This window comes from Aulostomus chinensis, chromosome 14 (genome assembly GCF_037954235.1).
Source record: "Aulostomus chinensis isolate RoL2024-O1b breed Wild chromosome 14, RoL_Achi_v1.0, whole genome shotgun sequence".
NCBI lineage: Eukaryota > Metazoa > Chordata > Actinopteri > Syngnathiformes > Aulostomidae > Aulostomus > Aulostomus chinensis.
The window spans coordinates 17,720,860-17,734,270 of record NC_141333.1 but is presented as its reverse complement, the minus strand read 5'-3'; the positions used below and the strand labels follow the sequence as shown (position 1 = coordinate 17,734,270).

Genomic DNA, 13,411 nt, shown 5'->3' with positions numbered 1-13,411 from the left:
ACTCAGTGTGCTTAAGCCCTGTTCCGACTACACGACTTTTTTTGTCGGCAACACGACCTGCTGTTCACGCTACAAGATTTGTCAGTGATTTTCCCCGTCAGTAGGCGTGGCCGACTGCCCAGCTGGCCAGGAAACTCTTGGACGCAGCGCACACCCCTTTCATTGTAAACATGGACGCGGAGCAGAACGCAGCCCTCCAGGTCATTTGTGCGCTACTACAGTATGTAGCGAAAAAAACAAAAAAAGAGGAAGAGAGTGGGGGCGAAGGAATGGATTGGCAAACGCAGACAGCATAAAGGAGGCGGTACGGTGATGCAGTGGTCAGCACTGTGGCCTCACAGCAAGAAGTTTCCAGATTCGAGTCCCGGCTTCAGCACTGGATCTTTCTCTGTGGAGTCTGCATGTTCTCCCTGTTCCTGTGTGGGTTCTCTCTGGTACTCCAGCTTCCTCCCACAGTCCAAAGACATCAAGAGGGGACGAGGCTGATTGATACTCTAAATTGACCGTAGGTGTGACTGTGAGTGTGAATGGTTGTCTGTCTCTATGTGTTGGTCCTGATGGACTGGTGACCTGTCCAGGGTGAACCCTGAACAGGACAGGATAAGCGGAAGAAGATGGATAGATGGATGGACAGCGTAAAGGCAGGGGTGCTCACGCCAATGCTCAACTAAGCCTTCCAGATCCTCCTGTGTCCACAGAGATCACAAACCCTTTGTAGAATCCATGCCTCTCATCGTTTTTGTTGTTGTTCGCTATGCATGGCTCCCCCGCTGCCAGAGCTCTTTTCGTCTGGGTTCGCGGTACCTCCCATGTCTGCTTTCATTGGCTGCAGCTCCGTTTACGTCATCTAGCACTGCTAGATGTCCAGGACTTGTCGCAGACGTCGCATGCGACCTCCCAGTCCATTGTCTGTGAGCTGTTCACACCTCATTACCTTTGTCACGGCGGTCGTTAGTGCCTCTCCCTGATTTGAGGGAGGGAAGTCGCCGACTTCACTGAGGCCTAAAATTGCGTAGTGCGAACTGGGCTTTAGAATGGTTTCAGTAGGTTTGTGTTGCCATACAGCAGCATTGAGCAGACAGAGATTAAACAGTCACCCTACATTTATTATTATACTACTTTCTCATTTAGTAAATTAGTCCATTTAAGTTTGCATTGATTTTCATTTCCATCACAGGTCTACTAGTGAGGATATTTAATATGATCTTGAATAGAAGTTCAATAAAGGAAAGATGGTCTTTGCTGAGCTGCAGAAGGAATCATTAAACTCATAATACACAGGAAACAAAGGAGCCATATTTAAGATGTGCTGAATAGCTTTTATTCAGTACATTGCATTTTACAACCAAAATTACCATAAATCCTCAGAGATATCTTAGACCCAAAGTGGTTTCATGTGTATTCTCGAGCCTTTTCTATTCTTAGTTTAACCATGAACAATGAAAATGACACAGTGTCGATGCAGAATTTGACACTTTACAATATTAGTAACAGTTAGTTAATACTTAGTTTACTGTTAGCAAGCAGTTAGCTTATGTGTCTAGTGCTCATTGACTATTCATGTTAACTTTACAGGTTAAACAGCACAGATGGATGATAAAACTGGGTGAGGTTGGGGCTTTGGACAGATATATTTTCACCCCTTTACAATAAGGGTCACATGTTTTGGGCTGCACTAATATAGCTATATAAGACCCATTTTAACCATGATCTGGTTAGTTTTAGGCACAAAATAATTTGGTTAGGTTTAGGAAAAAAAGAGCTTTGGGTTCAAGTTTTGATGGATACAGGAAGCCAACATTCGAAGTAAACAGCAAACAATCAAATGAATGATTTCGATAATACGTCTTCACTGAGGGTATGTCTATTTTACATTTGGGCTTTGCCTGAAATTTTTCTTTTTCTACTACCTTATGGGCATTGAATGAAATCACAACCAAGACTTCTTGTGAAATTCTAACCACCCTTGGAGTCCCACTCATCAAAGCTTCACTTCACAGCTCTACTAAGGGTCAGAAACTCTGCAGGGTAGCTTTATGATGATGCTCAGACTCTACAAGTCACAGAAGAATCTTCCAAGACAGTTTGTTTAATCACTAGTTATTCCCAGTGGAAACTGTCAAACTACATACCTTTCTAGTTCTCGCTGCAATGATTTGCAAAGCAGTTTGACATAATGCAAGAAGTCAGAAGCTGCTTGAGGCCCTGTAGCCACTACAGTCTGTTTCCTGCTTACACACATCCACACACTCACACATACAGACACGCGTGCCCGCACACACACACACACACACACACACACACACACACACACACACCGCCTCCCAGTTGAATCTGTATTTATTCTTGCTAATATGGTCCTCAAATCCGAAATACATTTTATGTGTGTTTGCAGATTGACCCCATGTTGTGGGGACATAAATCTGTGTATAAACTCGCATTGAGGACAGTCTCCTCTTTTTTGGGGACAAAAAGCAATTCCCTGAAAAATAAATCACTTCATATTAGGCTGGAAACTTGGTATAAGGTTGTGGTTATAATGAGGGTGACTCTGGATTTAATGTCCTCTGAACTGATGGTAACATGGCTTTGTGTGTCTCCAGTATTTGGGTTTGAAACCACCTTGACGAGGACATTCTCTCAGTCACATTCAGATGTTAGTTTGGTTCCGAGGTAAGAGGTAGGTTATAATATCCATGAATGTCCTCACTTAGATAACATATGCATTAAGTGTGTGTGTGTGTGTGTGTGTGTGTGTGTGTGTGTAGTCTCTAGAGTTCCTCCATGCTGTCTCTTCTCTTCTTTCTTCCTTCTGTCTTCCTCCCCTTTTGGTCTCTCGTCTTTATTTATTGCTTCATCCTTCCCTCTGTCCCTATAGACCAGTTCACATGGGCAAGTAGACTTCTCATCTTTGCTTCCTCCTCCTCCTCCTCCTCCTCCTCCTACTACTACTACTTATTCTGTCTGCCCACACATTTTTCTTCTCCTGGGCTCTCCTTCCCTCTCCTCTTCTCTCCTCTCCCCTCCTCTCCTCCCATGTTTCTCAAAATATCTCTTTGTTTTTTGCTTTTTCTGACCATTGGTGAGTCACCGACCTTTGTCTAAGCCTGTGGGTGTGAGACTGTCAAAACTACACACACATGCAATAATATGTCACATACAGTAAGCACTGAAGCACCTGTGTGTTATTCATACTGCCTGGCTACAGCATGGCAATCCTCACCTCAAGTGTCAGCCTGGTCACACACATCACCTTCAGAGAACTGTGTCATTAAAGAGAATGTGCAGTTATAGCTGAGACTGTAGGGTAGATAATTGTTAACATTAATGTTGTTTAACAGATGCCTTCATGAAACATTCATGTAGGCATTGAATTTGATCGCATCATGTTTCTTGACTGCGCAAAACAAATTTTGCCATTTCTCATCTGGTCTTGAGGAGGAGAAAACATCCTCTCACATTACTTGCGGACACAGATGCCTCGTGTGGCTCTTTGTGTTCATTGATGCCAGGCGAGGGATGAACGTACCTACTGAAGAATATGTCTGCACTGTTTGTGAAGTACGTGTGCCACCTCTGAGCTTGTGTCACCCGCAGGGGAGTCCAGGCAGGGAGACAAGCGGAGCAGCAACGATTACTCACGCAGCCTTTTTCATGGCTGCAGCAGTGAGGAGCTGTCTACACACACGCACACACACACACACACACACACACACACACACACACACACACACACACACACGTGTAAGTAGTGTGGCTGTTTTCTTCTCATCAGTGTCGTCACAATTGCAGTGGAGTCTTGGCGGTCAGCCCAGTCCAACAGAAGCCAAAGGCCAGATGGGCACAGCACGGCACGCACTGTAAGGCTGCAGGACACACTCCTCAACACACATGAGTGTGCATGCAAAGCAGGTATGACACACATGAATGCACAAGCATGCACACCCATTTACTGTATCTTGTGTACAATGACATCATGCACTGAAGCACAGGAACTATCAATATGCGTTGATGAGCACGAGTGAAGGAAGATTTGTAGAGACAGCTTAGGTTGTTTCCACGTGTTTTGTTTTAAACATGGGGTTCTTGTGTTGCTGGCTCGTCAGTCAGTCTGAATTCTGCTGTGAGGTTTTACCAAAAGTTCATAATTCCCAAACAATGGACCCAAATATTTGTCAATCATCTGGCTTTTTTTCATACACCACCATGAAGCAGAATGACATCTCTAAACAATTACTTGATGTCTTTTCAGCTGTTAGTCACCCAATGTTTAATAGCCACAGGCCATTATATAGCACTTTGATTGGATAACCATGAAATTTGATTGTCTAATTCATGTCCCATGCATGATGGATGGATCATCAAAACCTTTGGTTTACTACCAAATACCTGTAAAGCTAATGATTATACCATCAGCCTAATCTGTGATTTGTACTCAGAGCCATGTTAGCATGTTTAGCATGGTGTTCAGTCAGTCAGTCCTGAAAGTTCCAATTGCGGCTCCAGTTTTGTTCATTTGTGTACAGGTGACCCAGCCACTGCTGGATTCACTTTGCAATTTTGCAGTCATACTAAAGATCTTTGCATGGCAAACCTGAGTGCTGCTGTCTGCACCAATGTCGGCTGCATCTTTCCACAGTGGATTGTTTTGTCGATGGTATACATCTATCGGTGGTGTGTTGTCAATTCATTTGAATGGAGTTAAATGAATGGACTCAGTTTTTTGTTCATCTTATTGTACTCTTTGTACTTGCTTGAACTCTGCAACTCTATTATTAGGATCCCGTTACCAATGGCGTGGGCCTTTATAATCCAGGTCATCGTTTGTTAAACACCGCTGTAAATATTCATTGACCTAAAGCCGCCCCTTCTCTCAAAAATGAATGTTTCTTCTTTTTCCTTCAGTTGGATGTTGGAGCGTCACTGTGCAGAATGTTGATGAGCAGAGTTTGACACTTGAAGCCTGTTTTCACATTCATCTGAGGTTGCTTGGGGTGAAGTTAAATGGGCATGATGTGTGACTTCAGAACCACTTTGGAGCCAGACACTGGTGAGTTACCAACATACACAACCAGAGTATGTTTATATGCCTTAGAACATGTCTGCAGGGGGGAAATGGAAAGTTTTGATAAATCATGACATTTTTAGAGGCCACCTCTCTTTTTTAAGCTACTCTCAAATGTACCCACTTGTTCTCTTGGTCACTTTTCAGGAGCTGTTGTCGACCATTCACTGAAATAAGCACTATTCCTCTTTGTTGTGTGTTTTATTTTGAGTGAGTGGGCATCCACTAATGGGCGAATCTGCTTTAAGTTGCCCCTGGCCATCAGCTTGTTGTTTGTCTGTAAGAGTGGATGAGTTTCGGAGAGATAACGCTGCCAGAAGGGTTTTGTAAATCTTGGCTAATGGCATTTAGTCATGGTGAACCGTGGTTTTCGATGTCTGAAGCTAAAAGCAATAATGCTGTTTTGAATAAGGATTTTTCTAGGGTTGAAGTTGAAACTTTAGAGGCTGTGGTCTGATCTGGCTGGATATATTCATCATTTTAAGAGTCTGTTTGCTTTCTTGTGACCTTTTCTTTTCCTCAGTGTTCTGTTTCCTGTAACCATGATTTTCAGGCAAAATTAACTTACTAAGGTACAGGCCAGAGAGTTGCTGACTGACTTGCACGGTGCCTTAAATGTGCCTAAATATATTCAGTCACTTTCTATTACAGATGACAGCGCTAATAGGTCTCCAATGTTTTTATGCTGGTGCATCATTTGCAAAAGGTGCATGAATAATGTGAAAACACAGAGTCTTAGACCAGTGGTTCTCAAACTCCCCCTTTGAAATATTTTTTAGTCAAGTACCCCCTGACACGCACAAAACACTTTTGGTAGAAAATAAAGAGGTACAGTGCTGTGCCATCAGTGTCTGATTTATTAAAGTTAAACAACTTATATCAATGATCTGCGAGCCTTAGCTAATTTCTCCTCGCAAACCCCACAGTGCCTTGGGTGCCTACTTTCGATACTGCATCGGCTCTGGTTTCGCATTCTTTTTCACTTGTTTCTCTATATTTTCAGCAGCATCACTGCTGCGCTTTAGCCACATCTCCATCGTTACAGTGTGTCGTCATGGCAACGGCAGGTTATTGACGAGTGATGTTGGATCAATGGGTCAAACTAAGTTGGTTTGGGGAGAGTCTGTTTTTGTTAAAGATATTAAAATTGAATTCAGTGTATGAACATACATTTGTATTTTATCAAACATTTTACGATATAATTGTTTCTCAAGACTTAATTATGATTAGGATTACTGCTTTTTAAAAAAAAAAACAATTTTTGTAAAGCTTCACGTACCCCCTGGAGTACCTCCACGTACCCCCAGGGGTACACGTACCCCCATTTGAGAACCAGTCTCTTAGACCGTAAGTTGACAAATGGTGGACTCGACTCGACTCGACTTTTCCATTGAACGCTGTCTCCAGCCAGTCATGTGATACAGAAACCTATATTCAGGCAGATCAGACATATTTGCGTCTTGTACAGTCTAATGTGCACATATGATATAAAGTAGCACTCCTCTCTTTTGCACGAGGATGCTGTTTGATCAGGTGGTGGAACAAACCATTAAAACTATTATTAGGGTTAACATGTGTGGGGTTTTACAGGTGTAAACCTTTCAAATTTAAATGATTAAAAACTACAATTACATATATCACCTATATAAAGCATTCACATCTATACATCGTGTCCTGCAGGGGTTACTGGAGTCAATCCCAGCTTGCTCTGGGAAAAAGGCGAGTACACCCTGGACGGGTCAACCAGACAGAAGAGACAGACGACCATTTACTGTATGTTTCTGGGATGTTGGAAGAAGATTGAACACTTTGAGCTACGAGGAAAAAAAAGCATGTTCGGTTACAACTCAGAACCTTTTTTGCTTAAGTAAAATCCATTTAAAAAAGTATTGCTCAATCCAAACATGAGTTCTTTTGTCACTACATTTACCTCTAGGCAACAGTTAAACGGTCTCTGCACACCTGAAAGTCTCGCTGACACATGTTATTAGATCAAAAACTCCCTCCAACTCCCCTTTTGACCCGCAGAACATCATCATCTATTAGAATCTGTGGTGCTGCTTGACAACATGAATTTGGCCAGACGAACGCTTGAGATTTTAAATGCCTATGAAAGACCTATTCAGTATAACTTTGTGTCCTCGAAACATGCACTTCGAAATGCGTATGGAGCAAAAGTTCTTCAAAATGAAACTGGTTTAGAAATTTTCTTGAGTAGCACCGTTAGGGCCTCTGCATGGATTGCAGCTGTGATGTTTTTTCCCCGCTAACTCCGTCCCTCACACCCGTAAAGAGGAGGTGAGGGTACTTTCAATTTGATATATGACTATAGTATCCCAGAGTTGATGTGCAGCCTTTTCACCCTGCACAGTTAGGCAGGTACATTGCCTTCATGGTTTATGTATAACGTATTTATCAACACACACCCTCAGTACATTGCTGCAGGAACCCTTAAGAACATTCAGCTAGAAAAGCCCTTGGAATGTGATTCAACTTCTGCCCTCCAGTGTGACGCATGCAGAGGTGGCGCGTGGTGATTATTGCTGTGCTGGGGTATTATTATAAAACTGCCACAGAGACATATACCCTCTACCTCACATCAAAAGTTTTACCTTGAGCCTCCCAAGGAAATAGGTGAAGGGAAAAATGACATTCATGGAGGTCGCTGCACAACAAAGTATTGCACGACAGCAGTTTGGAAGCAATAACGCAGCAGAAATGTTCAGATTCACGTTGATCCTTTTCCATCTGTCACTCCAAATTGTGACACTAGCGCCATAAGATGCCACACAGGCAGATAGCAGCACAAATAACATCATCGCATAAAAGCTACATAATGTCTTTGGGGAGTGCAGGTATGATGAAACATGGCACAGTCTCCATTTTCACCTGGAGATGACACTCCTGCACTGCCTCGGGCTCTGAATTATGATCTGTTAAGATGTGTGAGGATGCCTGGAGGAAGAGTGCAAGTCTTCCCCTCCTCGGTGGCATCACAGCCCATTAAAGAGTAAAACCAAACTGCTGGCACTTTAGTTAAGCGTGGATAAAATAGTTTGAGTGGCCAATCTACTAGAAAGTACACATTTTTTTGAACAAAAAAAAAAACAAAAAACGAGCAGCTTGGTGGAAAATTTATGCTATGTAGTCTGCAATGCAAAACATCTTTGAATAAATAAGGACTTTAAGGATAAATAGAAGTTGGTGTTCATCTATAACCTGTAAAGCAACTTGAAGGAGAATAAAATTCTCTTTGTATTTGTATTGCTCTTTTTGTAGACATCTGGTCTGAATGTAGCATGTGACGTAATATTTTTTATTATGAATGATGGGCTTTCATTTTTCATGTTAGACATCAGCTGTAAAACATTAGGTTTTGGTTGGAGCCCTCTTTATATTTTCAGGCTAAAAGCTGTTTTGTACTCTTCCCTCACCTGCTGCTGCACACTCGCACACGCTATTCAGTCAGAGTTGGTCAGCTGGTCATGTTTATGTGTTTATGTTTCATTCCTGAACAAAAAAATATCTCGTAAGTACAAAACAGCAAAAAAATAAATAAATAAATTAAAGCTGTGGTTTAAGAACTGTAATGTAGAGGGTTAGTATAGGCTCATAACAATGAAACATTTACAATATACAAGCATGCCACTGTGTTTTGTATAAATAATTCATGTGATGACATTTAAAGTGAACAGATAATACCATGTAAGTGTGCCGCATGAATGTCATGCTGCAGTAACTTTGCATGCAAATTCATGATCACATTAGCCTCCACGTTCACATGTAACAAAACACAAATCAAGACAAAAATGTGTACGGAAGTAAAGGAGTAATTGCAGAAAATCAACCATGTAGGCTGAAGGAAATAAAGACTGTGTAAAATGAATAGCTGGGCTAATGAAGGTAGAAAAATGAGAAGAATAATTAAACTTGCACTGGTCTGTCTTGGGTAAAATAAATTAAACGAGTGGAAGGTTTTAGAATGATGACCCTCCTGATGCAACAGAGACAGAGATCAGACGAAACTAAGACGTGAGGAGAGTGAAGCCTTCATAGCCCCTAAAGACAGAGATATTATTCTCATGAGGAAATAAAATAATTAATATCACTGTTGACCTGAAATTCTCCGGGCTAATGTTGCTCTGTATCTGGTTGTTCACCCTATCAGCTCTGTAGTGCAATAAAATCATGTCTCTATGTATGTTATTGTTGCGTAATCCCCATTTGGTCAAAAATCCCCTAATGCAATTAAATATAGATGACCAATCGATTGTGGATTAGTTTCATAAATGATTAAGCAGGAGTAATGGTGCCTTCAGGAGCAACTGGGAATGAACCAACCCCTCTGAAACACAAGAGTAGGAATTGAGGTGTTTGGACTCTCAACTTCGTAGCGCTGGTGGAAGATACAATTGAAGGTCGACTTGATGAGCACGCAAATGTATCAGTTCATTATTAAAGTCCCCCCTCCAGTCAAAAGAAATGCATTTGTCTTTTTGGTTCCCACCGATGGTTTGTGGAAGTGAAGAACGATGAGTGATGGAGTCTGACAGTGGAAGGCTGTATTCACATTCATTCAGGTGAAATTTCTCCGAACTCAGTGAAAATCGGATTTTTAGAGGCGGTCCTGTGAACTGCATTTGTGACATCACTAACAGTTTGGATGCAGATGGTGCTCCAAAACCATTGGTGCTCCAAAACTCATCAGACTTACAATTATGTGTCCACAGCAGTTAAACCTGTGAATGAGAAAATCACTTTTTAAATATTTCCACTGTGATGATAGTATTTGATTTTCTGTGCAAACAATGATAGATACACAGTATTTTTTTTGTATTTTTTCTTTATATTTAAAAGTTAAAGGCTCTCCAAATTAAGTTATTGGGAGTTCACTTTACTGTTGACTTTTGTTTTGACTTTGTCTTGTAGCAGTACTTTCTGCGTCCTAGCAGGAAGGTTCCAGGTTCAAATCTGACAGCCAGATGGAAACCCTTTGTGTGGAGTTTTCATGTTCTCCCTGTAACTTTGTTTCTCCTCACACACAAATAAAAGCCACCAACCTCAAAACAATATGAATTTGAAAACATTTATTTTAGCAGCTGCCATTCGCCACACACGTTACCATTAGCTTCAAGCTTAATATGTTGTCACCTTCTTAAAATAACTGCCTGAGTCAGTTTTTGAAAACATTTTTTTTTTGCCTAAAACAACTCATGATATTTCGTCTCCATTTTTTTTTTTGCGTTTTCTGGAAAAAACTTGAAAAAATGACAGTCAATTATTTTAAGAAGGCGACGATATGCAGCTGGCCCTGCGTCAGTAGGGCTGGAGTCACAAAGAAGTTACACGGTGGAGACAAACATCTTTGTGAGCTCAAGACAAATATTTGTGAGCATTTGAAAGACAAAAACACCTTTTGGCACGAGAGTATTGAGCAAAGTGGCACGGTGGTGCAGTGGTTAGCACTGTTGCCTCACAACAAGAAGGTTCAGGGCTCAAGCACAGCTTCCTCTCACAGTCCAAAGACATCAAGAGGGGACGAGGCTGATTGATACTCTAAATTGACCGTAGGTGTGAATGGTTTAGATAAAATAAACCTTTATTCATCCCTCAGTGGGAAAATTGGCACTGTTACAGCAGCAGAAACAGAGAAGTAGCAGCAGAAAAAGTACAAGAGCAATAAATAGCAGAAAGTATAATAAACTAAAATAAAACTACAATCAACTACAATAAATACTAGCAGCATAAGTGTTGAGTGTTCCACAGCAAAGTGTGTGACGGTATGAAACCAGGGGTTGTAGTGGAGGACCCAAAAGCTTAAATCGGAGGCGGGTTGAAGGTGCAATAGAAAGGGATTTATTAGACAAGGTGGAATCTGTAAGGCGAACGGTTGTGAGGAGGGCCGCGTGGTGTGGGCTCGTGGAAGCACTGCGAAGAGAAAAAAAAGGCAGAGAGCCGATGAACAAGTGGGCAACAACACCATAAATACTTCAATGGCCAAGGCCAGAATACTCCAAGAAGGAGATCAAGCTTGCTTAGCGTAATTTGTGAGAAGCTCCTTAGAGGGCCAACAAACCACAGAAGACGTGGAATCCACTGGCAAGGGTGAAACCTCCACGAGCCAGTTTTGTAGGTAGGTGATGAAGTGATTTCTCTCAGGTGTGCAGCTACCGGAGCCACGCCCACTCCTCATGCAGCAGAGGGAGCAGGAAGGCAGGGAGTTTATGGGGGAGGAATCCCCACAAAGTGTTAAATATTGAACACGAAAGATTGTCCAGGGTTGTCTGTCGCTATGTGTTGGCCCTGCAACGGACTTGCGACCTGTTCAGAGTGAACCCCGCCTCTCACCTGAAGGCTGCTGAGATAGGCTCCAGCCCCCCCGCGACCCTTAACAGGATAAGTAGTAGAAATGGATGGATGAATGGATGGGTGGAATCACAGAGTCAGAGTAATGGTAATCCAGCCAATTCTCCGTCAGGTCATTTGAAGACCTTTTAATGTCTTTCCAAGAGGCCTTATGTGATGCAGTTGGCAAGAGATCATCAGCTAATGTTAGCCCCCTCAGCTACTATGCACACAAACAAACACTTGTCAGTTAATGAGTAAACTTACACTTTTTATTTTATTTGTAATCACAATGGAATCGAACTGAGGCTTTATAATATATTTATGGTACATTTATGAAGTGAAGTGTTCAGGGACGCTCACGACTTTGACCGAAGGGCAACACCTATGCAAAAAAGTTATTGAACAAGAAAATCACACATAATAAAACATATTTTTGTAATTCATCAGAAATATGAATTAAGTTTCATAAAAGTGAGCTATTTTAAAAATATGAAGTTTTATATAACTGAGTTGTTTCAAAGCAATACATAAAAAAATCCGTTTTCAGATATATATTTATTAATGTAGGTTATTTTATGATGACTTACTTAGTCCGTTTGGCACACATGGATTTCCATCAAAGTTATCTGAGGATTACCCTCCAACCAGTACCTCCAAAAACCAATAGCCGCAGCCAGTTGAATTTTTAAGCATATAGCTGGTTTTCTTTTTCCCTCACAGGACGTGAACGCAGCAGAAAACAGCCGGAGTAGAGAGACACGCCAGCGCAGATGAGTCCCAATGAACATCAGCCGGGTCCTCTTTCAAACACACACACACATACACACACACACACCGCTCAGCTTCTGACACACACTCACAAATGCCTGCACACTCACACATGCACGCACATGCAGCCGAATAACGAGCGCACTGTCAGCCCGCGCTGCCTGCCGCTGCCGGTGGCAGCTCTCACCGCCTCACCGAGACACGAAGCTGGGAGCCGGTTGTGAGAGGAGCCCTCGCTGCCTCCAAAGCACAGCGGAGAAGAGGGGGGAGAACTGGGTACCTGAATCCGGAGACGATAGATAATTGAACAACAGTGTTGGAAAGATAGAGGGGAGGGAAGGTGAGTGAATGCAGTCCAGTCCAGCTGCTGTTGCTGCTGCTGCTGCTGCTACTGGAGGAGGAGGAGGAGGAAGAGGAGGAGGAAGAGGAGGAGGAAGCTGAGCATCTAGAGAGGAGCAAAAGCAGCACTATCCTGCTTTGACTGAGCCAGAACAGAAGACCAGCAGAGATCACAACACATCCCAGCTTGCAGATGTGGACGAAGCATTGCTCAAGTTCTGGTCCTGGGTGAGCATCTCTCCCTACTCTCACACACTCTCTCTCTCTCTCTCTCTCTCTTTCTCTCTCTCTCTCTCTCTCTCTCACACACACACACGCTGGGGATCTACTGACACTTTTACACATTTGTTGTCCACTGCCACAACCTGAGATCATGCACATGGGCTTTATCTCCATCTGTTTTTCATCCAGTTTGCTGAGGTCACAGAATGACCCGACGATGCTCCAAACACTACTTCATCCTCTCAGTCTCCACTCAGACTATCGATTAGCTATGGACAGCTTTTCTATTCATCCTTAAAATAGTGTGTCAATCCATGCAAGCACTGGCACTCTGCTATGTGTGAATATGTGTGTGTGTGTGTGTGTGTGTGTGTGTGTGTGTGTGTGTGTGTGCGCGCGCGCGCACGCGTGCATGTGTGTCTTTGGTGACCAGCTCTCAATTAGTTTCTAATGATCTAAATGTGAGGTATAAAGGCGAAGACAGTCTTTGATCGATCCCTGCAGTCATTTGGGTGCCTGTCGTTGGTGTGACACATCTAAGCCTCTGTCTGTGTTTGCTCAGCCGTCTCCCGGCTCTGCTCCTGCCTTCATCGAGCTGTTCACATCTTAGCGCGGTTCTGGGAATTGTGATTTTTCTAGGTAACACTGAGTACAGTTTTCCTTTCAAGC

At 42.6% G+C, this 13,411-nt stretch overlaps 1 protein-coding gene across 2 annotated transcripts in view; it reads left to right on the top strand.

The window, feature by feature from the left end:
* The first annotated feature begins 3,763 nt into the window (after positions 1-3,763).
* Positions 3,764-13,411, top strand: part of lingo3a (leucine rich repeat and Ig domain containing 3a) — a 47,137-nt gene continuing 37,489 nt past the window's right edge. Inside the window, exons 1-3 of one of the 2 annotated variants that reach the window (XM_086224542.1) lie at positions 3,764-3,912; positions 4,906-5,050; positions 12,134-12,748. The gene's annotated coding sequence lies outside the window, so the exon portion shown is untranslated. The remainder of the gene's footprint in view (positions 3,913-4,905; positions 5,051-12,133; positions 12,749-13,411) is intronic. The other variant, XM_086224541.1, reaches the window with a different exon arrangement.